At 39.8% G+C, this 26,375-nt stretch overlaps 1 protein-coding gene across 3 annotated transcripts in view; it reads right to left on the bottom strand.

The window, feature by feature from the left end:
- The window catches only part of ARID1B (AT-rich interaction domain 1B), a 257,068-nt gene that overhangs the window by 104,118 nt on the left and 126,575 nt on the right, over positions 1-26,375 (bottom strand). For all 3 annotated transcript variants that reach the window (XM_021709630.1, XM_021709628.1, XM_021709629.1), the window contains exon 2: positions 15,955-16,198. The gene's annotated coding sequence lies outside the window, so the exon portion shown is untranslated. The remainder of the gene's footprint in view (positions 1-15,954; positions 16,199-26,375) is intronic.

Genomic DNA, 26,375 nt, shown 5'->3' with positions numbered 1-26,375 from the left:
TAGGATAGTATAAACCAGAAGGTAGTGTTCTCCCTTCCCTTTCAAATGGGAACACAGAATACAGTCACTTGGCATCTCCACCTTTCAGGAGTTAAGCTTGTGTACCTTGAGAGACAAACACTGTCCCTGTCACATGGCTCAAAAGTTAATTCAAAATAAAACTAGACTTTCCTCAATCCTTATCCAAGATACTACAGACTATTATTGTACCATTAGGTCCTAAAAATACAGACGAACCAGCACCTCAGAGGCATGTCTGCCTTGTATACTCCTGAACCATTAAAAGAATGAGGACATTTTTGATTCCCTGAATTTCACAGAACAAGATGGCTCCCATGTACACTTAACAGGAACCACATATTTGTATTCTAAACAAACAAACAATCAAGTATCTGCTGGATTATCCTTTTTAACTATTCTCCCTGCTGTGGTCTGAGGGCTTGAAGTCTTTTTATAAACCTCACGACTAGAGTTCAAGATAGATTATCTGCAAAGTCCTATTATTTAGCAAGAAGCAAACAAAAGTGAGTATGATGCTGTCTCTAAGAGTTATGCCCTCACAGAAGCCCTTAAAATATCCACTTCCGGCCGGGCTCGATGGCTCAGCCTGTAATCCCAGCGCTTTTGGGAGGCCAAGGTGAGTGGACTGCCTGAGTCCGCGGATTCGAGACCTACCCGGGCAACTTAGTGAGACCTTATCTCCACAATAAATCAAAAATTAGCCAGACATGGTAGCATGCGCCTGTAGTTCTGGCTACTTGGAAGGCTGAGGCAGAAGGATTGCTAGAGCACAGCAGGTTGAGGCTGCGGCGGCCGGAAGCATGCCACTGTACTCCATTCTGGGCGACGGAGTGAAACTCCAATTCAAAAAACAAACAAACAAAAAATATATATATACACTTCTTATAACATCATTATTCATCCAGTCTGCTAGACTCAAGCCTAGATTTTTCTTTTATTAATTAAATATGCTAAAATTACAGAATGCCTTTCACATAGAAGTCAGTTTAATAGTCTGATCACTGACACCTGTTAGAGCCCTTTCGGTAGATACCTTTCTACAGAGAATTTGGGGCTTGGAAAATAAAAAGCTTCTTGCAAGGCATGTGACAAATTAAGCCAGAAAACAGAAAGCAAAACACAGCCTTCTAGACTTTTCTATTCAGGTCACTACAGCTTTGAGGAGAGATAAACCAGAGTCATAAAATATTTACATATGGGAGATTCTCAGGATTAAAATACGCCCTTTTTGATATGGATATTGCTAAGTGACCTAGAAGGTATGGAGAAACTGTGTTTCAGATTTGATTGAGGTATGGCTCTCAAGGCTGCCCTGCAGTTGCTGACAGGCATGGGCAACGCGGCTCACCTGGCTACCCACTCTGCCAGCTCTATCTCGTGTAGTGATGTGAATAAAAACTGTGCTCCTTTGTGGGGAAAAAACAAAACTCAAAAAACCAACCATTAAATAAAAGAGAAAACTTTAAGGAAAGAACTTTAGTTAACCTCAGATGTGAAGACATGAGTAGGAAACACAGGTAATATGACCAACAATGTGATTTGGTCGAAAGAAGGAGCCACTTTTAATTCTGGAAATCTTGAGCAACTGCAAAGGCCTCAAGGAGGGACCTCTTGTGAATGTCAAAGATGACCTGAAGTATATAAACACCATACTGAAAATCTGGCATTCTCGTCAAAATGCACCTTTGTTAGTATTTCTAAACCTCAGGCATACAATCCAAAGGTCTCCTGGGCATGGGAAGAGCCACCTGTGGTGGGGATGTATGAGTGTGTGGATATAACATGGCTCACCTGCTCTCACCAGGAAGTCTAGATCCAGAGCCCTCTGTTATCTGTAATAAAAGTGGTAGGTTCTGAACAGCCCTCATGCAGAACACCAGACAGAGAATGCAGAGTGGCTACCAGCTCAATCCACTCTAATCTCTGCTTTGATGTAAGTTAAGAGGCAAGGGAGGAGAAACCAAAGAGAGCAAGCAGTTTATATTTCTCTCACCAGGAGAAATTAATAAAAACAAAACCTAATTTTCCCCTTCTCTTACCCATTCTTATTCCTCCTCAATATTTTTCCTCTTTCTAAGATTCCTTTTTTGTTTGAGAAGTTTAATATTTGGCTGCTTTCTGAAGAAATGGGTATAGTGACAGATGAAAGACTTGTATTCATCGTATAATTCAGAATAAGGGGGAAAAAATCGACTGCTGTGCATTTAAGATTCTAACAACCTTGCAATTTTGTATAGTCGTTTCCCCTACCCGTTCTTTTGAAGAAGTCTGCTTTTATTCTGTTAATAACTAACCACAGTTGCAGCAGCATGGATCCGATTAGCAGTTCTTATGATACAAAGGGGAGAAGAAAAAAAGCCGTGAACAGGGTTGCCAATTTGTCCACCTGGGCCCCCAGGAGAAAGATTAGCTGAGGCGCCTGCCTGCTCCCTTTTTCCACTTGATCGCTGCTCTATGCTGCCTGAGAGAGACAGGCCTTTTTAAAGCCAAGACACTTTCTTTCCTTTAATAAAAGTTGCACTCGCCTCCATCCTCTCATTCTGGGTTCCAACACGTAGTGACAACTCCGCCTGTAAACATGGGCAGCCAGAGATGAAAAGTGCCACACACTGATGCTCACTCCCTGAGCATCATTTTGCATCTGAAAGAGAATACACCCCAGAGTGCCTGGTATGCTTGCAGGTATAAGGGGCCCTGCTTTTCAGACCCAAGGGGGTTCATGTGGTCAGGCAATGGGATCCTTATGCTGCTTCTAGATGTGAGAAGTGGAAAGATAAGATAAACAGTCTGGGAATTAAATATTAGAATCTGAGGAAAATTAGCACAGAATAAATGAAACTGAGCCCAGCAGATAAAACACTGGCATTACAGGTAACATGGCTTCTCTATATTTTATTCAGATATGGAATTTAGTATCAATTTTATGTGCCAAAACAATATACTATTTTCTTAAAGCCTTTAAAATTAACTGTATTTGTAATTACAGTAAGTAATGAGAGCTTATTTTTATGATAAAACTTCTAAACTACATAGCTTTACAAGTAAAGAGACAGACAGCCATAAGCACTGTACTACACTGAAAAACTTAAAAAAGAAATTCAAGGCTATGACTGAGGCCTCCAGAATCTAAGCGATATAGCCAACACTTTATTTAAAGGTAAGAAGCACCTGCTTAACTTTCTCTGGCATCACATACACTGTGATATTTAAATAAATGTTCCTCAAGAAGTAAGAGTTGCATAATGAAACCCTGATTAACCAACAACCAAACACCTTTGCAACAGCAGTGGTCTTGGGAGGTTTTCTGGGGGAGGGCGGATCTCTCCAGCACTAGGCTAGAATTTGGGGTGCCCCCAGGAACATGCCTATGGCCAGAGATAGGACCCAGCCAAGAACAAAGCTAAACTCTCGAAGCTACTGCAAGGGGGTGAGAAGGCCATGCCCAGAACAGAGGGAGCAGCCTTCTGGGGCGGCCTGCTCAAGACTACGGACACATGGGGAGGAATGAACGTGTTTCCGACTTCTGCCTCAGAAATTCTTCATTCGTTCTTTTAGTTCAGATTTTAACCAAATGTTCAGCAAGTACACTTTTGAAATATATCTTCTTCACAAACAGAAACTTTTTTCCTTCAAAAGCATATTATTTATGTGTTGTTGAAGCCCAAATTCCAGTCATTCAGGAATATCTGACCCCTCCCAGCTGTTGCTGATGTTGACTACTTGGAAACGGAGAATGTTATGTGGGTAATGACAAAACTGTCCCATAGCCACTCTGTTCTCAACTGGTCATTTCTTTGGAAAATAGGGCTACTTATAGATATTTATTTTAATTAAACAATGAAAAAATTGGCCATTAGACAATTCTAGAATTTTGATGCAATATTTATATGGCACAATTTCTGTCTATATGATGGATCAGAATCAGGCATGCTTCTACCTTAACATATGTTAAGGTCTGTTTAGATGGGCCAATCTTAGAACCACTCTTTTCGGGTCTGTTTTTAAGGGGAAATAAATACGGTAACATAACCTGGTCACAGGGCAGTCTCTTTCAGGAAGGGGGAGAAAGAATGATCCATAAAGCATGAAAACGCGAAGGCAGAAAGATGGCTCCAAGACTACAGCACGGAAGTTAAATAACTAGCCAATTTCAGAACTTTCTTTTCTTGAATTCCCATTTTATCTAAGAGAACTGTGAGTTCTTCAATTCGGCCAACATTTATTGAGCTCCCCCTACTGGCCAGGCATTGTTCTTGGCACTGGGGAAAAAAGGCAGACAGCTGCTCTCTGCCCTCAAGGGGCTCATGGCAGCTGCAGTACCACCAAAGGGGAGGGGGCTGAACTTCCAACAGTTGCAGGAGGTCAGCGATGACACTGTGAAGGGAAACATACTTCACTGGATCTTGAAGGATAAGTAGGAGTTTGCTGGGCCGATGAAGGGTGGGATAGATATTTCGGGCAAAAGGAGTAATACGTTAGTTATTCTAATTCAGCTCTGGGAGCAAAGACCTGACACAAGACATGGTCAGTGTGTGTTGCAATAGGGAATTCTGAACTAGTTACCCTGTCTGCTTCTAAGAAAAAGCAATGAGACCACATTAAAAAGCCTAAAATCTTGCCTATTTTCAAGTAGAATTTAAATGACACGATTCTTGGATCTTGTGTGAAATGAACTTAAAGTCACAATTGTGAAAATAAGGTATTCTGTTACTAACTGAATTAGGCCTGAGAATATATAAGTATCTCATCATAAAATTTTGTTTTTGATATTACTTTCAGCTGAATCCAACCTAGTTCTAGAAACGTCAGAACAATATGCTGTTCTTCAAAAATGAACTACTTAGGCCTAAATTTTCTATGAGCAATATAGATATATGAACATAACTGGGAACATTAGCCCTTTTAAATTATGCCCACAAACACTGCAGAAAGTGTTGAGCTGTACTGGACAAGATGGTCTCATCTATATTCTTGAAGCATTTCTTCTTCCATTTCTTTTTCCTGTTCACAGTCTCCACATTTTTTAGTACCCTGGGGTTTAGTCCTAAGAATTCTTCTTACAGTAATTCTCAACCTTGGTTGCACATAAAAATCAACTGGAGAGCTTTAAAAAAGTACAGATGGAATACCCTATGTCGGCCCAACTAGGTCAGCATCTCTGGGGCTGGTCCCAGAGTCAGTCCCTTCCTAGACACTGTGCAGTGAGTGCTGAGAACCACTGACCTTCAGTTATCTGCTAGGTTGGTTAGTTCCAAGACAACAGCTCTGGCAGCAACAGAGAATTTGTGGGAAATGCAAATTCTCAGGTTCTACCTCACACCTACAGAATCAGAAACACGCTGTGGGGTCCAAAACTGCTTCTGCAGCCCTCCAGGTGATTCCAATGCAGTCTACTGCCTAGGGGACTCCATCTTCAACCATGTACGAACTTACTTCTCTAGCCAAAACATCTGAGCCCAGATTCTCATGTCCAACTCTCTATTCAAAATCTCCCTTTGGATGCCTCCTAGAAATCTCAAATATAACCCATTCAAAAACAAACTTCTGATCCCCCCTTCAAAAACTGGTTCCTTTGCCTCCCACTGGACAGAACCCCATTGACCAACTTCTTTGGCTAAATACACTTTGCCTCTGCTACTGCCATGCACACACCTGGTTGCAACCTACCCTCAGTGCTGTGTGCTCTCCACTCAGCAGCCGCAGAGACCCTTGGAAGCCTCAGCTGGGATCATGCCATTCCCAGGCTTTCGGTGCTTTCCCGTCACACTTAAAATGAACTCCTAAGTCCTAATCATAACCTACAATGTCCCATAGAAGCTGGCCCTTAGCAACACTCCAACCTAACCACCCGGCCATAATGCTGCTGCCTCCCCCACCCAGCTAAGCCCGAGCCCTACGGACTTCCTGGGCTTCCCCTTCCAGTGCTGGCCCAGGGCCTTTCCACTTGCTCTCTTCCCTGCCTGGATGCTCTGGCCCACAGCTTCCTTCGCTTCCCTTTTGTCAATTTCTAAGAGACCCCTTCCCTATCTAATCACTACTATCTAAACAAGTAACATGGTTTATGTCCTAACTGCCTGACCTTGTATACTTTTTTGTGTATTTCTTGTCTTTCCCTGTAGGACTTAAGGTCACAAGGACAGGGCACTTGGCAGTTCATGTTCAGCGCATTTACCCCAGTTCCTAGAAATGGCCTGCAGTATCATATACACTTGGCAACCTCAGAAAGGTCACAGTCTTGGCATGCAGCTATATGCATTTAATGCAGTTTGCAAGTACAAACTCCTATGTCACTTTCTGTTTGGAAGGGAGAATATCAACACTAACGATTCCTGGTTATATCATTTATAAACATGCAGATGTGGATTATGAAAGATTAATGCATTTGAGGATTGGTGTAGGCATTCCGTTTGTCTCATGCCGAAACCAATTCTATTCTTCATTAGTCAATGACAACCCATATCACCCTGCTATGGAAGAGAAATCAAAGGTGCAAGTGTGTGAATTGAGAATAAGTGATGAAACTGATTAGTAAGAGACTTAACGTCTATAATCAATCAACACATCATAATAATCCTGGTTCCAGGGTTATCAGAAGATTGGGAAATAAACATAACACTCCGTAAAATGGTTTTGTTCCTTCCACAACTTACTCTCTTTAAGAAAACATGGTGATACATCAGAAGTTTGTGAAATCAACTTTAAGAACATCTTGACTATAAGTACTATTCATTTTACCATCAGTTTCTACAATGTACTCAAATGATTTTTGAAACGTTTTCCTTCTAGGGTAAAATCAATTCATAAAATTTTTGTGCCCCTCCATTCTAAATCCTCATTCCTAGTAAAGGTAGAAAATACATCAGGTTGGTGCCAACAGCATTTCAACAAAGGTAGCACACAGCATATTCCAGAAGCAATAATAATACTTACTCCATTGAGTAGAAGTTCAGAACTGTGACAGTCTGCTCCAATTAAGAAATAAAAACAAACAATAAACAAAGTGACTGAAGTACTTTTTCAGTGAATAAAGCAAAAAAAAAGGAGAAGTGGGAGTGGCTGTTGGATTAACCACGTAATATGTTAGTCTCTGCTGAGATCGCGAAGCAATAAAAAGGTTACACAATATTGCCTTGGTGACACAGGCTTTCATATTTTCTTTCTTTTTTTTTTTTTTTTTTGGAGTTGGAGTCTCACTCTGTTGCCCAGACTGGAGTGCAGTGGCTGTTCCCGGCCACCGCAGCCTCGACTTGCTGGGCTCCGGCGATCCTTCTGTCTCAGCCTTCCAAATAGTTGTTAACTACAGGCGCACGGTACCAAGCCCGGCTAGTTTTTTGATTTATTGTAGAGATGAGGTCTCACCAAGTTGCCCAGGCGGGTCTTGAAACCACGGGCTCAGGCAATTCACTCACCTCAGCCTCTCAAGGCGTGGGATTACAGGTTGAGTCATCGAGCCCAGCTTAAATTACTTTTTTTTTTTTGAGTTGAAGTCTCACTCTATTGCTCAGGCTGGAGTGTAGTGGCACGCTCACGGCCACCGCAGCCTTGACCTGCTGGGCTCTGGCTATCCTTCCACCTCAGTCTTCCAAGTAGCTGGAACTGCAGACATGAGCCACCACACCCAGTTAATTTTTTGATTAATTGTAGAGGTGAGGTCTCACCAAGTTGCCCAGGCTGGTCTCAAATCCGTGAGCTCAGCCTCCCAAAGTGCTGGGATTATAGGCGTGAGCCACCGCGCCCGCTTTCATATTTTCATATGCAGAAGAACAGAGAAGGAAATGGAAATTGACAGGCGAGTTTAAACTGAATTGCCAATTTATTTTTAATTAAGAGGGGGAGCAAAATTAAGTGGGAATGTGTATTTTGAGAAATTCTTAATGTTCTCATTTCTGAATGTGGGATAAAGAGGAGAGGAAAAGACTTAATTTGAAGTTTGTTGGAATGAAAGACCTGAAAAGATTTGTGCTTTGGAAAAAATGGAAAAAAGTGGAATATCTGATTGGGTTGGGAGTGAGCACTGAAAAAGAGGAGCTAAGAACACTAGGGCAGCTGATTCCAAAGAGGCTTCTGCCGCAGGGCAGCAATGGGAAACCTGCCCTTCCCAAAACAGCACTGAGAACATTCCCACTCAAGTACTGAGTATCTATTGCCAGGATCTCGGTCTGAATTTTAAATCAAGCTCTTAAAGGAGGAGGCTCTGTATCATACTACCAATAACTAAACCACACAGAGCGGTAATCCCATCCCAAAAAGACAAAATATACCATTGCTTTCATAACTATTGCTAAGCATCATTTGGAAGGGATGGGAAATTAGTTTTGTGTAACACACAAATATTTTACTTTGTCAGGGAAAAAAAAATACTGGCTTAAGTTCTCTTTGGTTTGTAGAACTGCTGAATTGATGTTTTCTGGGCTGCCACAGATTAAAAACATGGATATATCAATGGCATTTTGAGTTTAAAAAAATTTTCTTTTCCTGCTCAGCTTGCCAATAAGCAGCATGCATCTTCCTTGCAACAAGCTGTTGCAGGATTTCTACTTCCAGAGAAGCCAAAAAGGAACATTCAATAGATATTTCAAAATAAGATTATCAGGTAAGGTGACTACACAGACTTTCAAATGAAACATTTCTGCCATTATGTGAAATGCCATTTTAGAGAGTCTACTAATGTTATCATGAAAGAAAACTGGCTGAGCCATTTACATAAACTCATATTTTACCTTGAGTTTTGTTAGATACAAATTAGAAGTTGGAAAAATGTGTTTATATAGGATGGGTTAGGCTTGACCCTTAAGAGATCTAAAACTCCTGGGAAAATAGATTAAATAAGAGAGACACTGGTTTGCATCCTCCATTGTTCGCTGTATAGGTACTAATCTTGACAAATTAGACCAGGAACTATCATTTCCTCTCACTAAAATCCTTCCTGTTCACTCTGGCCTATGACTAACTCCTAACTGAGATTCATTTTTCTCTTTCCCATTATAGCATCCTTCCAGAATCTGCTTGTCTGAATGTCAAATTAAGCAAGAAAATTAGTTTTTTGACCAGAATATCTTCTTGTTTGTATCTGCTGCTGTATCGGCTCACATAAAAATCTTAGCTCTGATTTGCTGAAGGGGAAGGGCTGGGTGAGTGCTTCCATGGAAGACTCTAAATATACCACAATGCTGCCCAAAGAGTTATTTTCCATATTTAATCTAATACGTGTCACCCTTTCTGGAGCTCATGCTTTTAGTTTCTGAGATTTTCCTGAGGGGTGCAAATTCATCATGGCTAGTTGGTATGCTGGATGCGTCTCTGGCCATCTAGGAATGGACGTGAGAAAGCTGCAGAGAATCAGGCTCAGCTGTAAAGTAACTGGGGCTTTATGAACGTGGGAGGGCTGGCTTTGGCTGCACCACTTCTACAGGCCCACAACACCTGTAATCCTTTTCAAAGGACAGCCACTGAAGGTATTTGCCTGGTAAGAGTTCATGTCAGCAGAGGGGCACAGAGTGCCACGCTGCACCCAGTGCAGAGGCTCTAAAGTGGCTCCCCGCAGAAGGAAGCCATCACTGGGGGGCTGGGGTAGGGATAGCTGGCTGAAGAGTGGGAGGGAGGAGGGAATAGGCAGGAATAGAGAAAGATGGGAGCAATGAGGGTGGCTCCTGGAGGTCAGTGAGATTCCACCCAGCCAGGCCTCCTACCTATAGCCTCCTGTCTGAGGCCACCCTGACCCAGCTGGAGGTCAGTCTGTGGAGAAGCCGGGTGGGAAGGGAGCCACCCACCAGCAAAGCACACACGTTCCAGGAAGGGAGGGCCACGCGTATCTGAAGCAGCTCTGCTTTGTTTCTGCCTGTGCCGGCTAGGCCGATGATGCTCCCTTTGATCAGCCTTCCTATAATGAACACCCAGTACCAGGCAAAAAAAAAACAATGGCCATGAAACAAACGGTTATTCGTTATGGTGCTAATGTCAACACCCGACTTCATATTTTTAGTCCTAATCTACTATAAACAGTGGCCTTCTGCTGCCAGATGAAAATGACTTAACTCCACCTAAAACCAGACTTGGTACAAATGCCAAATGCCAGAAAAAGAATGGGAAAAAAATTTATCCAGGAATTTACAGTTACTATCCTTGGATCTTCATAAACAAAACCAATGAACTGTCATCACAGATGAAACACTTAAAGTTTTATAAACAAAAATGTTCATCAGGCTCTGAACAGTGAATACACGTCCGCCCAGCCTCTCATCCCCACAGCACGCTCACCCTTCTTAATATTTAAACACGGCTGCTGCTTATAGCACATGGAGGAAAAGCTGACAAAAGCCTTTGGCCAATAAAATACAAATTTTAGGGTTTGGCTTATTTACATTTTTGCTTTGTTAGTAAGCTAGAATGGTTGGCTCTGGAGGCAAGACAAGTGAAATTAACATCCACGGAATCTTCTGGCAACAGTGGCACATTCTGATGCTGTGCTGAGTCAGCTTCCATCATGCGCTGGGGGATCAGGCCCAGTGTAAGACCTACACAGCACATCAAAACCCAGGTGCTCTCCTTAAACCAGAGCAAATAACTCCAGGATGGAGCCCAAGAAAGCAGTATAAGTGCAACGTGATGGGACCATTTATTAATAAACATAATTAATGTCTAACATCCTACATTTCAGAATTAACTATACCTGACATTGATTTGCTTAATTTAAATGTATAACATGTGCATACGTACTACCAATTAGAAAGGTGGGGCTATTCCATTTTTGTCTTTAAATATAAATACATCACTATGAAGAGGTGAGAAAAATGAAGGTGAGAAATGAAGTAAAAAACAAGAACATGTATAATGGCTCTAAAAGGAACATGTAACATTTATGTTTCTGTTCTCAAATGCTTGTTTAGATGAAACAACCAGGCTGAAATCTTTGCCTTCTAACTATAGATAGCTGCAATGCTGGAGCCCAGTAATGTGCAAACAAAGGCAGAGAATCCATGTGGCTACTTAACATGGAAAATCTCCATCCTGCTTTTCACAAGAATGCAGGAGGAAAAGCCCTGCTGAGCTAGGGATGTGGCAGGGCAATGTTGTGCCAGTGCATCACAGTAGTGGTTCCCATGACACCCACAATGTTGTGAGGCAGCAAGATAGGAGGGCAAATTTGCAGTGGGTGGAGGAACGGTTTAACAGGCAAGAAATAGAATCAGTCACTGGGGATGCTTTACTGGGCTCTGTTTATCTACCTTTGCGATACTTCTCATTAGCTGTCAATTTCATTTACCAGGGCAGAGATGGAGAAAAATGATTGCTCGTTTCCAACAAATTCTGGGACAGCAACACCAGGAAGAACCCCCACAATATTTTGGCTTTACTTCATCCCAGCTATCAGCTACACAACAGCTGCACGTTTTACAATGACTTGCTGGAGAGACAATGATTGAAAGAGCCAATCTGTGAGACATGGAGAGACAGTGGCAAGATATGACAGGAGGGAATGGAGAGAATGAGGTCAAACAACAGTCAGTGCCAAGAGAGAGAGGGAGGAAGTGGACAGAAAACCAAACGGCTGCATACAAACAACGGGAAATTCCTAACAGATCTCGAAGCAGCAGTTTGAGCATCATGCCTGAGAAAGCACGCTGTCTCTCCAGGACATTTGTACTTCTCTGGCAAAGAAATAGAACCCAAGGAAGGTAGCCTACAGATCGTCTCAGGATCTAATGTACACACCAACAAAATTTAAACAGAAGGATTATAGATGGGAAACAAGGAGAGAAATGGGCCTAATTATTCTCTAAAGGAAAGTATATTTGCACTTAGTTAAAAGTAAATAAAAAACAAATAGCATCTTTATCATTTCTGAACTGTGATTTTACCACTTATGACCAAGTTTACACAAATACATAATATAATGTAAGTTGGATAACTCCATAGATTCTTGCTGGAGAATAAGGATACGGATCTTAGGGAAATGTTGATTGAAATAATAAAAAAGGATAAAGTGGTAGGTCAAGGAAATGAAAATAAAAGGCAGATTTTTTCTCCAGCAAAAAACCTGTCATGATTTTTGAGTAAATGCCATTAAAATAGCACCATATGAGATTTTTGAAGAACATCTATCAAAAGTTTATGTTTGGATGTCTGTTGGCATAGCTGGGGAGTAGAGAGAAGAGCAATGTGTAATATCTCAATTTCAGCCATGGACCATTCTCAGAGGCCAAGGGCAAGGCTGCAGAGACCAAGCAACCAGGCTCCTTTCGACGGTTTAGGAAAGGTGCCCCTTTTCCATAAGAAAGCAGGCTGGATGTCAACTCCCACTTGCCCCTCAGGCCCTGTGCGATGAGTGACCTGCTTGAGTGCTTAGTCCCCCTGGCTGGGGCCACTGAGTGGAAAGTTCTGCTCACAGATAATTGACAATGTCTCATGAAGGCAAAAGGAGGGAGAAATAACTCAGGGTGTTGAGCTGAGTCTATGAAACTTTATACTGGACTGCCTGCCCATCACAGGAGTCAATTTGCCAGAGATCTGAGTGAAGCAGGGGTGAACAATGCAGCTACGATTTTCATGTGCAGAGACAACAACAAACATTCTGTTCACCTCTGGTGTCCAGACTTGAATTTCCCTTGTTTTCTGGTCTTCTTCTTAACCTTACCAAGGCTCAGACCCCCAAAAGACCAACCATGGACTTTCATTGTTTTCTAGTTAGAAGAGAAATGAATTCAACATTGTGTCCTCCATAGCAGATCAACCCTGGAAGCCATATGCATGTCTTCTGAATTTAACAAAAATATCATTAGATTAAAAATTAGAAGGCTTGTTGTCAAAGTCAATTGTACTACTCTGGACAGTAACAAACATGAACAAGTTCCTAGCTCTCAATTTGAATAATAACAATAATTGGGAATGCAACAATAATAACTAACATGCATAGAATGCTTACCATGTACCGTCTTATGTGCAGTAACATATTCAATCTTTGCATTAACCCTATGAGATGTGACGACCATCTTTACAGATACAGAAACTGAGGCACAGAGAGGCTTAGAAAGCGTCTTCAAAGGTTATACCGCCAGTATCATGATTATAAAAGTCTGTCCAGTTCAAATGTTCCTTATAATTCCACTTGGGAGAAAGGTAAACAAATACCAAAATTGCTCACCAGATTTTTTAAGAGGTTATTTCTCTTAGAATAACACTAACATTAAGAAACGTTTTATTTATCAGGTTTACATAATTTGATATTATACAGCTTAATACTGAGCAAGGATCATTAATAATTTACTTGAAGAGCATGCCACCAAAAAAAGGTAAAACTTTTCCAGCCTAGTTTCTTCCCTTTGCCAAATTTCACTGAGGAGTTTCATCAAGCACCATACAGAGGTCGCCTGTGGTGAAATGAAATACACCCTGGTGGTTAGTAGTTCTGCCGCTAGTTTAAAAAACAGAATACATGCCTTGAAGGGTATTTCCAAGAAAGTGGAAAGCTAGTCCTATTAAGAAAGGAGTTAGCAGAGAGAGCCTTGTCCCCCTCTCCCACACATACGTGCAGTTACCATGAAGAGTGGCAACACTTATGCGGTGAGTACTCCACTGACCAGCTTTAAACACAATGTACCAACTAAGCACTGGACCTTGAGACCAGTGACATCTGCTGAGCTACCTCCTTTACAAAAGCCAATACAGCTGAACAGCGGATTGCCAGGATCACACGCCCCAAGTGAGGTCTTCTGTGGGGTTGTACGTTCTATATCTCATCCAAATCCAAACAATGAAAATAGAAGTCCAGAAGAGCTCATTTTGATTTACCATTTTTTAAACATATGTATGAAAACATTCGGACTAGCCGGGCTCGGTGGCTCAGCCTGTAATCCCGCGCCTTTGGGAGGCTGAGGTGAGTGGATTGCCTGAGCCCGCGGGTTCGAGACCCACCTGGGCAGCGAGACCTCATCTCTACAATAAATCAAAAAATCAGCTGGGCGTGGTAGCACATGCCTGTAATTCCAGCTACTTGGAAGGCTGAGGCGGAAGGATCGCTGGAGCCCAGCAGGCGAGGTTGTGGTGGCCGGGAGTGGCCACTGCACTCCAGTCTGGGCGACAGAGTGAGACTCCAACTCAAAAAAAAAAAAATAAAGAAAACATTCGGACTGTTAACTACCCATGTCAGGGATTTAAAATTAAAAACTACCATATCTTTATACCTCAGGAAAGTTATTATTTAGTTATTTGGAAAAGATCTTTTGACCCAACTGAGACAGAATGACTGAGCTCTCCTCTGGGAAACACAGTATTTTACCTATAACTTTCCAACATTAGTTATAGGTGGACACCTCAAAAACCATCTTAGTACTAAAAATTATTTAAGGAATTCTGGAGGACAGAGGGCTTACATATCTTTAAAAACCTTAAAGGCAAGTAAATCCAGGTTTTACCACAACCATGATAGGGGCAAATATTTTTGACAGAAGGGTAACATCCAAGTGCCTTTGTCAAGATGCATTAAGGCTACAGTTATATTCAAATCGTGGATGAATCTTAGAAACATAACCTTTAGTCAAAAAAAGTAAGTTGTACCTGACTACATACACTGTGAGTAGGTGACTGGATGTTCTGATTTGTCCTGCTGTCCTACAATAACTGTTAAAAGCACCCCTCTGCATACATAAAAGTGCCTCAGCTTAGATGATAAATTATACTGTCATCCCAAACATGATACATTTCCATAAAGCTAAAAGCTGAATAAAATTAACATACACTCTATGAATTTGGTTAATTAAAAAAAAAACTCCAATAAAGCCCCTGGAAAACCAAAAGATTAATTTTAAAAAAATTCTAAGAATATTTGAAGTGAAGGAGAGATAAAGAGCTTGGGACAGGGAAGGAACATATAGGTAGATACACGGGCACTGGTAATATCCAAATCTTAAACTGGATGGAGGATTCATGAATATTCACTTGATGGTTCTGTTTCATAACTAGCAATATTACATATGTCCTTTCATTTATACATATAAAACATTCTAGACATTCTATAATAAACATTTATATATATATATATAAATGTTTATATATATGGGGTAAAGTAGTAAAAGGGACTAAAACTAATACTTATGATTTTGATAGGACAGAACAAATGATCAGAAAACATATTAGCAACTCAACATCCATTCTGATAGGCTCGTAGAAAGTGCTTTCTGGCAGCCACCAACACAGGTTAGCCAAGTTGCCCAAGAAATATTTATATATAGTTTGGTGACAAAGGAAACCTAGTTGCTGGGTGGGTCTGAATGAATGAAGTCTGATACTAAACAGGTGCATGAGGATGAAGCAATTGGCAAATAAAGAACCACCTAAATAAATAGCCCCAAGAACTTAAAGGCAGCAGATGATACAGATGTGTGACAATTGAAATAACTGAAAACAGAGCTATCAGGAAAATGAACTCTATCAGATTAAGAGAGAAGGCATGAGTTTGGATCAGTAAGAATGCCTTCCAGGTGTCCAAGCACTGCTGAGTGTCTGAATGTTGTCAGACATTGGTAAGTATAGACCCTAAAAATCTTTTAGAAAACAAGTGCTGTGGTATTGAATACACCATAAAAAAGGCCAATACTCTTCAACAATCTCACTTTAGTGGGGCTCAACAGAGGATCTTAGAATAATTATAAAACATGTGCTAAGATAATAAATAATTGTGTGTTTCTGGAATAAGCAAACTAAAAATACCAGCAAAAAATGGCCATTCAAAAAAAATGGGTGGTTATAATCACTTGTTGAGTATCTTTAGGCACTGAGACTCTCACACGTTTTTGTGAGTATTCAGTTATACTCTTAATGCATGATCCCATCACCAGATTTTTATATAGTAAAATAAAGGAAAGTGAGTTACTGTTGATAAACACTAGTTCTGTCTTGATCATGAAATAAAACAATAATTATTAAGAAAGTTAATACCTGGGATACTTGCGGGAGAAATTGGGCCAGATCGTGACTGGTTGCTTCCTACAGGTGAGCCAACAGGAGACGGGGAGGGGCCCCCCGGGATACTGGAGAGATGTGGGGACGCATGTGGGGAGAAAGGCGACTGCGCCGGGTTGCTCTGATCCCCTTGGCTGCTTGTGGACCCGGATGCACTGACTGCTGAACTCAAAGTTGCTTCCGTTCCCGTGGGGAGGTCATCGATGGAGCCAGACAGATCCTGAGAAAGAAAAAGCCCGCATTAACAGAGTAACACATATGTGGACCAGTACCTGATCACAAGACTACCTGAAATCATAAGGATGTCCCCTTCAGAGAGAAAGTTCTTCTGGACAACACCCAAAATTCAGAGCATGATCACTTTGTATTAGAAGACTTTAATGAGATCATTCATAAGTTGAACCCATAAGACCTTGGCTCTCTCCTAAAAAAAAAAAAAATGAGTAAAGTTGTACTCTCTTTCATAAAACCATCCTTATGCAGTTTGCCATTCAGCTATCAGCACCAAGTCCATTAGACCTGTTCAATGTGTCACACAAAACAGCACTCCACCTGGTGACTTATCACAGGAATGGAATGCCTGATTCTTAACTACTACTTCAATAAACCAAAAAACTACAGGCTTTGGGTCTTTTTATTTAGCATTTAACATTGGTGGACTGTTTGAATTTCAACTAGGATATACTAATATAAAAGCAATTGCAATTTTAACCAAACTTTGTGGTGAGAAATCCTTACACTTTAAGTGGATACAAAGTGCCATTATAATAAAATAATGATATGTGTATTTATATATGACATTGTGAAAATAAACCTCATTGAGTTTATGCATTCTAATATTGCACTTACTTTTCATACTAGTTTTACGTGGTAACAATGCTATCTAATTTTATCATAATACTCTCTAAGGCAGTTATTAAAATCCCAATTAAGGTTACACAACTGAGGACAGAATGCAGGTGCTGGCACCGTTGCCAGAATGTGAAGAAGACAGAGATTTTACTCTGGCCTTCTTCAGAATGGCCTAACATGGGGTCACCACCAGCGGGTGCTCAGTAAATCCATGCAGGCCTGCTCAGTGATGGACTCCTAGAACACCCAATCCACAAATCCCGTGAAACTGCAAGCAAAATGGCAAATAACTTCTAAAGGCTGAGTAGCAATATAAGAGGCATCTGTCCTGGCAGTCCAAGACTATGTACTACAGAATGGAATCAGAGACACCTGGTTATGCTACTGTCCCATGGCGTATTCAATCCTAATAGATGTCCTCTACTCTTTCAATGTTATTACTGTTTAATTTTACCTCACCGCTTACTACTGGGACTTCTGAAACTAGGGCTTTGAAAACTGGTAGGGGAAGATGCTTAATATTCTACAAGTAAATCTAGACCAGAAAGTACAAAAGAAGCAAGGTAAAGCAGAGGTGGTTATAGCTCTTTAGGTTATCCCAAATGTCACAAAGCAAACTCAGGATTAGGACCCTAGTCCCTGGACAACTGTCTGTTGATCATCTGTTATAGTATATAATTAACTTTTCTTTTTTTTTAATAGCAAAACTATCATTGATTAAAAAATACATTCTGAAGTACAGTATAAGAAGATGAATTCTATAGAAAAACAAAATGCCTGCAGTTCCAGCTACTTGGAAGGCTGAGGCGGAAGGATTGCTGGAGCCCAGCAGGTCAAGACTGCAGTGGCTGGAAGCGGCCACTGCACTCCAGTCTGAGTGACAGACTGAGATTCCAACTCAAAAAAAAAAAAAAAGAAAAAAGAAAAAAGCTCCAAAATAAAATGGAGTCAATTTAATCAGATTCTTAAAATTCAGAAATAAATATATAAACATTTCTGCTAAGGACACAAAAAATGCATGCTTTTTGTACATTTTCAGTTGGTAAAACTTTGTATTTAACTTGGTTACTGGGTTCAACAATAGACGTTGTGACAGAGACTATGTGGCCTACAAAGCTGAAAATATTTAGTATCTGGCCTTTATGGGAAAAGTTTGCTGACCCTGATTTTAAAAACCTTATTCACTAGTATTGTCTCCATTGTTTCTATCCCTTTCTTGGGGGAAAAAAATTAATCTAGACAGACTTTTGCTGAACTACACAATGACCTTACTATACAACAGGAATGTTCTCCATCACTACCTCCTCCTAGAAAATGCTAAGTGAGAACCAGAAGGAATTTGACTCTTTTTGAGGGGACCATAAAACCCAGGAGCCATCTATAAAGATGAGTGGTGGCATCAATGAGTCAGATGTGCACATCAAACCTAAAAAATGCCTATTACTAATAAGTAGGGGTCGATCAGACAACAATCAGTGTGGAGGAAATACGCTTTTCATGCTTCTTTAAAAAAAATGGTAGATAACTAGATACAAAACCATTTCCTTTTATACTAAAAATGGAGGTAAACACAGAAAAGACAACACAGGTTCTATTTTTAAAAAATCATCAATCTTTGTTAAATAATTTAATGCAAATCTCTCTTCATACGAAGCAAAATGTTACTTTGAAATTCTTCTAATTCTCTGCACAAACTACAAGCTCCTTTCCGGTCCTCCCTTAAAATTCCATGTTATAGCTGCAAAAGGGACATGGATGGGTGTTAAGAGAGCTTCATTCATGCTGCAAAGGCATCAAAAACATTTCTGTTATTCGACAAGCTGATCAAGGAAGTATCAAGAGAAAAATATAAAAACGGTGGCTTTCTTTATGTTCACGTGTCATCAGAATTTCAGTGCTGACTAGACCTCAGTGTAACAGAACAGTAATAAAAAGATATAATTATTATATTAGTGTTATACACATATGTTAACTTTTATATGTAAATTATACAGAAAGATTCCCGCCCTGCAAATACTTAGGGTATCCATATGTAGAGCTATCTTAAAACATGCTAATAAAAGAAGTTCAACAGTGGTTTAAGCATTCAGCCTAGTTAACAAAGAAGCTCTGTAACTAATACTCCTCCAGAGGACAATTTAGTCAGCAGGGCACCGACTCTATTCTTCTTTTATAAGTACTATCAGATCTACGATCCCTGTAAAGAACTGAGAGACCAGACTGCATCTCATTCTAACCAAGGCACCTTCAAGCTACAGTGCTTCCATTTATCTTGCTGGAAAGCTGGCAGGTAAGGTAATTGCAGGCCGGCTCTTTTAAGGGCTGGAGTCCCCCTGCCCCATGGCAGTCCTGAAATCCTTCCTCTTTTTTTTAATAGAGTGATTGGTAAGGGAAAGACTTCATGGGCTCTCATGCATAGTAAAATCACTATTTCGCTATCATAATTTGATTTGGTAAAATCTTGTTATCAGGTTGACTTGTCAATATCTGACAACACTCAGAATGCTGAATAGTTCCCAGCACACCAAAAATAATGTAACTCCTATCAATGGTTTACTTATTTTTAAAAAAAAATCCTTGTCTTAAAAAACAAACCACACGAAGATTACTTTAAAACTCAATTTAAATGAAAGTTCCCTGCGATGATTTCCCTCTGTACCCATTGCACCACCACTGTCTCTCTGTCCATGTCAAATTTTCATTCTAACCCTAGTGACAAGCACAAGAGATTTCCCTGTGTTTAGAAGGAAATGCCGCTGGAGTGCAATAATGATCCTATCAGACTTCTAAAGGAGAAACAGTACAAGTATGTTCTCATTCTCTAAGGTGGGACAGGCTTTCGGGGAGGCACCAGAAGGACTCTGGGGACACGCCATTAAGGCACACAGGAAGGACTTCTGAAGATCTGCAGATAGATACAAGGCAGGTGTACCACAAAGCACAAGTATTTTCATGTCTATATATGGTGCATGGTCCTCTCTGAAAATATACTAATACATTATGACTAACTACATTAAAAGATATCTTTAGTATTGAAGGTATTCAATTTAGCATAAGTTAGCTCACCTAAGGATAAATTCAGTCAATACTGATGATGTTTTACTGTCTTAAAGAACTGGGAATAAGCCAGAAAATTTTACTCCCTTGCTTAATTAAATAAGTAGGTTTTTAAAAAAGCAAATGAACTTCAAAATACTCTAAGCTATGGTTCTCAACACAATTAGTTGGTGGTATTAGATCAGCCGCTGATAGCGAGCTGCAGAGCCCCACACACATTTGGGCATCTCTTGCACAGAAGTGCCCCAGGAGAGCATGAGGATAAACACTGAATTAGAAATAGAGAAGATATTTCAATCAATGAGACCAGTTCAGGTCTCTTGTTTAAGGATTTTAATAGGATACAGTTAATGATTTCTCACTGTGACTTCCCATGGGTTTAAATCCTAGGTTAAAATGCCAGTTCAATGGTCTTCAAAAAAGTCTCTTAGTCATCTTCAAAAGCAGAAATAGCGTCTCTCCTCCTTTTATAAGTACTATCAGATCTATGATCTGAGTATAAAATAAAGGCATGAGTTTTTGGGTTTTTTCTTTCCTCAGTGAGGCCCCTTGTGCCAGGTGTGGTGCTAAAGATAGGATGGCTATGACTGTTCACTGGTAAATATTACTAAATGTATAAGCTCTACAGTAAAATACAGCTGCAAAAACTATACAAAGTAATCCAGCACATGCAAATATTTCTAAATATTTACGATAAATGCTCTACTGAAAACTACTGACTTGACTATTAAAATTTAGTGATGAATTCTCAGTCCTCTGTTTACAATTAGCGTCCTGGAGGTCAAAGTATTCAGCCTCATTAGAATCCTGGATCTTTCGAAACATACTGTGAAATCACTTCATACTTTCCACCCTTATTTTGGAAGTATCATTTTGGACATGTAATACAAACACACTGGGAAACTGATACAAGAATCGAGCCAATGGTTTGACTGATGTGTACACACAAAAGGAAAAATCTCACAGTGACAGTGTTTAATTTTCACAATGTTTAAAGGCTTTTCTTCAGCAAAAACCCGTGTTGTAATTGTGCATTTTAAGATACCTACCAAAGGCCCTGATGCTTTCATTGTCTAGATAGCAAATTAGTTAATAGCTTAGACTTACCATATAAATTTAAAAAACTGCAAAGACACCAGGAAAATAGAATCCATGAGGAAAATCCTTCCAAGTACTTATTGTTAGGTCTTAAAAGCATTCTCTTTCTGTAATACTTGCCTCATTTTTTAAACATGTCCAAATAAATATTTATCTTTTCACTATGAAACAACATATACAATACATAGCCTTAAGATGTATGAGGTCAACTGGGGGGAAAAAGTGTGATGTTCACTTGAAAATAGTTACATTCTGATTAATCAGTTAAAAAGTTACAAGCTCCACAATGACAAAGCCATATCCAAAGCCAGAGATAACATAAGGAAATTAGTGAGTCAAAATTCATTTTAAGAAAGGTAGCCAAGAACCACTTTCAGGGGAAATGACTTTCCGGATTCAATTGCACCCTTTCTCAAGTAAATATTTCATTATGACTAACTTAGATTTTAAGGGGACACTTGTAGGATAATCAGCTAAACTGACACCTTCAGAAGCAGAGTTCAGAGTTAAGCATATCATTATAGGTAAATATCATTATGATGGCTATATTTCCTTTGGTTTTTAAAAATCAGTACCTAAAATAAAAGCTATCTTCAAAGGTCCTTCAGTTAATCATCCTGATATGAAATGTGCTGCTAGTCTAAACTTAAAAGTGGCAAACAATGTAAGTATGAAATATGCATCATATAAAGGGCTTTTTCCCCACTGCAAAGGCCTCAGGTGCTTCCTAACGTATTCTCAGCTTTGAACTCTTTTGAGGAGGTTCTGTGCTCTTCCACTATGAACAACAGTCTCAAGACAAGAAAGGACAATTAATAGACCTTTTAACATAGTATGGGAAGTCATGAACTCTAAAGTAATTTGTTAAGAACATTTATTTATAAATCTGTTTTGGTTGTATGGAACTTGGGATTAAACTTCAACTGGAAATAACATTTCCCTTCTCAGTAGGATTCCCGGGGCCAGTCTCACCTGTGATAATGATGGCGCCCATGAGAATGTTGATTTTAATAACAATGAATACCACTACTGACTCAGGATCTTCTGTGTGCCAGAGATATGCATATTGTCAGTGACAGGCAATTGTGCCTACTAGTTAAAGTATTTTTTATATGATTTCATTGTCCAACATACTTAAGACCATTCGTGATCCAAGTCAAGGCCCAAGTCAGTGGTGAAAACACTAAAAAGACCCGTGAATAACTGCCAGGTCTCTATTATACCAGGAGCAATAGTGTTTTTGAATACAAACCATAGTGTACTGTAAAATTAAAGGGGTATGACAAAGTGAGAATACTGAATAATCTGGGGAAAGGTATTTTTGTACCGAGTCATCCACACGAGCCCTATCTAAGGTTTGTAGTTGGAGTCATGGGGTGAGAGAGAGGGGGTAGAGATAGGCAAGAAGGCAGTCTTTGCATACAATGCCATATTATTTTCATACATGGACTTGTACACTTCAGTGTCCTGCATCACAGAGTCTCCATGAAAAAAAGCAAACAACTACGTGGACAAATCACAATTAAAAGCAGGAGATTCTATGATGGGGTGGGGGGGGGATGAATAGTAGGTACTGTTCAACACGGAAGGGTGAGTCTTCAGCTGGGGACACTTACCCAGCATCTGCTGCCTGCGAGGTCCAAACTGGGACCACAAGGTGCCCTAGGACAGGCAGTGGGAAGGGCGGTGAGGTGGGAGGGGAACCAGAAGCAGTGAGGACTCAGGGAACAGGGGAACTCGGGACTGTAAGGAAAAGGACTGCACATGAGTGAGGACGAGGCTAGAGAGGCTGGCAGAGGCCAGCTGGCATGAGGACACATGCCTACACCAAGAAAGATGAACTTACAATTTCAGGAACTAGGGAGCCAACAGGGGTCCAGAAGGTGAGCTTTAATATTACCAGCAAAGAGGAAAGAAATGCAGTGGGTGCCAGATAAGAAATGTCGAACTTTTTAAAGAAAAAAAACCACATCTTCAAGTGTTTATGAACAAAAAACACTGGAAAGATGACAAAAATTGCAGGTACCATTTAAGATTAAATCTGTAAACTGCTTTTCAAAAATCTACATATTTTAAGCAGTATATGAATTGAATAAACGAATACCACAATGGTAACAAAAAATGCCTAGGGACACTAGTCCCAGTTACACAGTAGCATGCTTTCCAGATTGCAGTAATTTCATAATCTACCTAGTCATCCTGCTCATTTCACTTCTATGTGAGAATCAATGGATAACATTCGTTGAAAGATGTACACCTTAACCTTAAAAGAGCACAATAGCATCCAAAAACTGAGTGACATATACCTTTAACAGATTCTATTCTCTCAACTCTATATTCTACTCCAAAACTGTTGATGACGACTCTCAAGGCATTTAGTTATCACAGGGAAAGATCACCTAATGAGGCTGAGGAGGAGAGATATGGGTTTATGGGCTAGTGCTTACAGATATCATTGCCAGGTATGAACCTATAAATATTAATGACCCATGTGCTTCGAAAGCAAATGGACAAACTAACAAGATCTGTAAGTATATAAGATTTAGACTTTGTCTACCAATTCCAGTTTTTAGCACTGAAAACATATGATAAATCTTCAGGACAGAAAAGCCATCAACACCACCTTTGCATCTCACAGTAAAAACAAAAACAAAAAAAACTTTACTGTTTATCTTTATGTGCTTAGCACATAGAAACTCTATAAATAAAACTTAAAGACAAAAACACATGAACCTTCAGGAGACATTTATTTCATCAATAGTATAGCAATGGAATACTCATAAATAGTAAAACCTATAGGAGGTGCAAAGCAATTAGCAACTTAATGAATAAGGGCAGAAGGATCGCTGAGTTCTAGGCTGTGGTGAGCCACGATCACACCTGGGAGTAGCCAATGCACTCCAGCCTGGGCAACACAGTGAAACTCCATCTTTAAAAAAACAAGACAGAACAAAAAAGTCACAAAAAAAGCACACAATTACAGATGGTACTGTATCTGCATGAAATAAAGGGAAGTTTTATTTGTAGATCAATATTAAAGCTTGGTTATTTTTATATTTTCCCCATTCACATGAACCATATGAAAACACATATTTGTATATATTCTTCACTGAATTTTTAAAAACTTTTAATTCCGATATAACCTCAGACTTATGCAAAAGTGGCAAAGACAATACTGAGAGTTTCTGTGCATCCTTCATCCCGTTTCCCTAATGTTAACATTTCACATAGCCTTAGCCTCTTCCAATCTGTGGTAGTTTCTCAGTCTTTCCTTTTCTTTTTTAATCATGACATGTAAGGTATGCATTTTTTAACATGCCGTTCACTGAATCTCACGTAGAAGTGAAATGAGGAGGATGACTAGGTAGATTCATGACATGTTTGAAAAGTACTTCTCAGGTATTTTGTAGAATGTTCTTCAATTTGCATTTGTTTGGCATTTCTTCAGGATGAGACTAGGATTACGGATTTGGGGAAGAACACCACATCCTGTGTGTCCTTCATATCGTATCCTATCATGGAGTGCGATGTCAACACGACTTGCCACTGGTGAGGTCAGCCTTGATCTCCTGGTGCAGGTGATGTCTGTTGGGATTCTCCACTGGTAAGCTACTCTTTTTCCCTGTCCACACTAGATTCATGAAGGGAGTTAAGTCCAGCCCCCACTCAGGGAAGAAAATTAAGCTCTACCTCCTAGAGAAAGAGTATCAGACAATGTGTGGATGTATGTAAAAACTATAAGGGGAATACACATTCGGGGAGATATTTTTGAAGGTATGCAATATACTAGCTGGAATTTTTTTATGTTTTTGTAAAAATCATTTTAAGACTTCTGGGTTATTTAGAAAAGAAGCAGATAATTCAGAAATTATTTTACATGACTAGCTTAACTAGATTTCAGATGGAAATGCTTTATGAAAACTATTTTTATATTTTAAAATCAAATTCAACACATGCAGTATTCCCCTAAAAGTCAAAATTAAAACCATGCATTTTTCTTATTTTGTTATGATTCATAGACTCACTTAGATAAGAGGTTTCCAAAATGAGTTGTTTTTCATTTTTGCACAAGGGCAGCTGGTCACTTAACACCTCCAGTGCTAGCACTCAAGTGTAATTTTACATAATAACTTTTCCTAAAAGCACAAAACCATTTTATTACATGTTACTTCAAAAACTACTCAAAAGGTGGTAGTCATAAACTTATTCAGGATTTTAGACAGAAACTGCCAATCCCGATAATAATAATGATAATAATCATGATAATAATAATAATCCTATCAATAGGTCCTGAATGAGCGCTTGAAGTGCAGCAGGTTTCACACTCAACCATGCCACGCATCCCACAAGCGCCATCTACATGCCACATCATGATAGCACTGTTGTCACTGATGTTACTGTTGCTGATGTCACACTGATAAATAATAGCCCTGTTGCCCAGAACAAGTTCCCAGGCCCTAGAGTAGTATAAGAAGATTTTTCTGATGGTCCCTTCAATCTACCACAAGGAGCCTCAAAGACAGCATAAGCAAATTAAGACATGGGACCCCTAAAGGCACAGGAGTAAAATCCGCATCTTTGCGCTCTGAATGACTTCGAACAAGGGAGAGACAAGGTAACTTGACTCACAAGCCCATCATACTGCCCACTTCCTCTTTATCCTGGTACATTGTACACCTGGAAGTAAAACTGGACTTGGTCTCCATCACTCTGTGAATCCCTGGAAGGTGATGTGACGCACTTTTCCCAATCAATTGCTACATCTTATTCTCCTCCTCCCAACAAAACCTGTTTTCTTTTTAACAGTCGAAATATATCATGTCATAACAGTTGAATCATATCATATCATAGCGGTCTTTTTTTTTGTATTGGGGGTGGGAACAATTACAACAAAATCCCAGATCTGGAACCAGAAAGCTACGTTGGAAACCCAGCACCTATGTCACTCAGAGGACTGCAAAAGGCAGTGAGGCACAGTTCCAATCCACTGGCCTCCACTCCCCTGCTGTGTGTGGTCTGAGGGTAGTAAAATGGCCTCACAGTGCTGTTGAGAGGCTTAAATGAGCTGCTGTAGATAAAGCAGCACTAAGCATGATCAAATAGGCTAGGCACCAGGATCAGTACGCATTAAACATTTATTGTAATATAGGTTTTAGAGTAACAGCATAGCAGTTAACTCCTCCTACCGGAGTTCTGGCATAAGAGTGGTCTGAAATCCAAAAAATGAGGAAAATAATACTTATGCTATGGTGAGAATTAAATATAATTATGAATATGAGTTATTAAGCATACAGTAAGTGTTCAATAAATAAGTACTGTGTATATGAATGCATACACATCCATGTAAACACAATTCAGATTTGAACTGTTTGTAATGCTGTTTATAAATG

This window comes from Carlito syrichta, unplaced genomic scaffold (assembly GCF_000164805.1).
Source record: "Carlito syrichta isolate Samal-C Ts95f unplaced genomic scaffold, Tarsius_syrichta-2.0.1 Scaffold268229, whole genome shotgun sequence".
In the NCBI taxonomy this organism is placed as follows: domain Eukaryota; kingdom Metazoa; phylum Chordata; class Mammalia; order Primates; family Tarsiidae; genus Carlito; species Carlito syrichta.
This window is presented reverse-complemented; position numbering and strand designations above follow the sequence as displayed.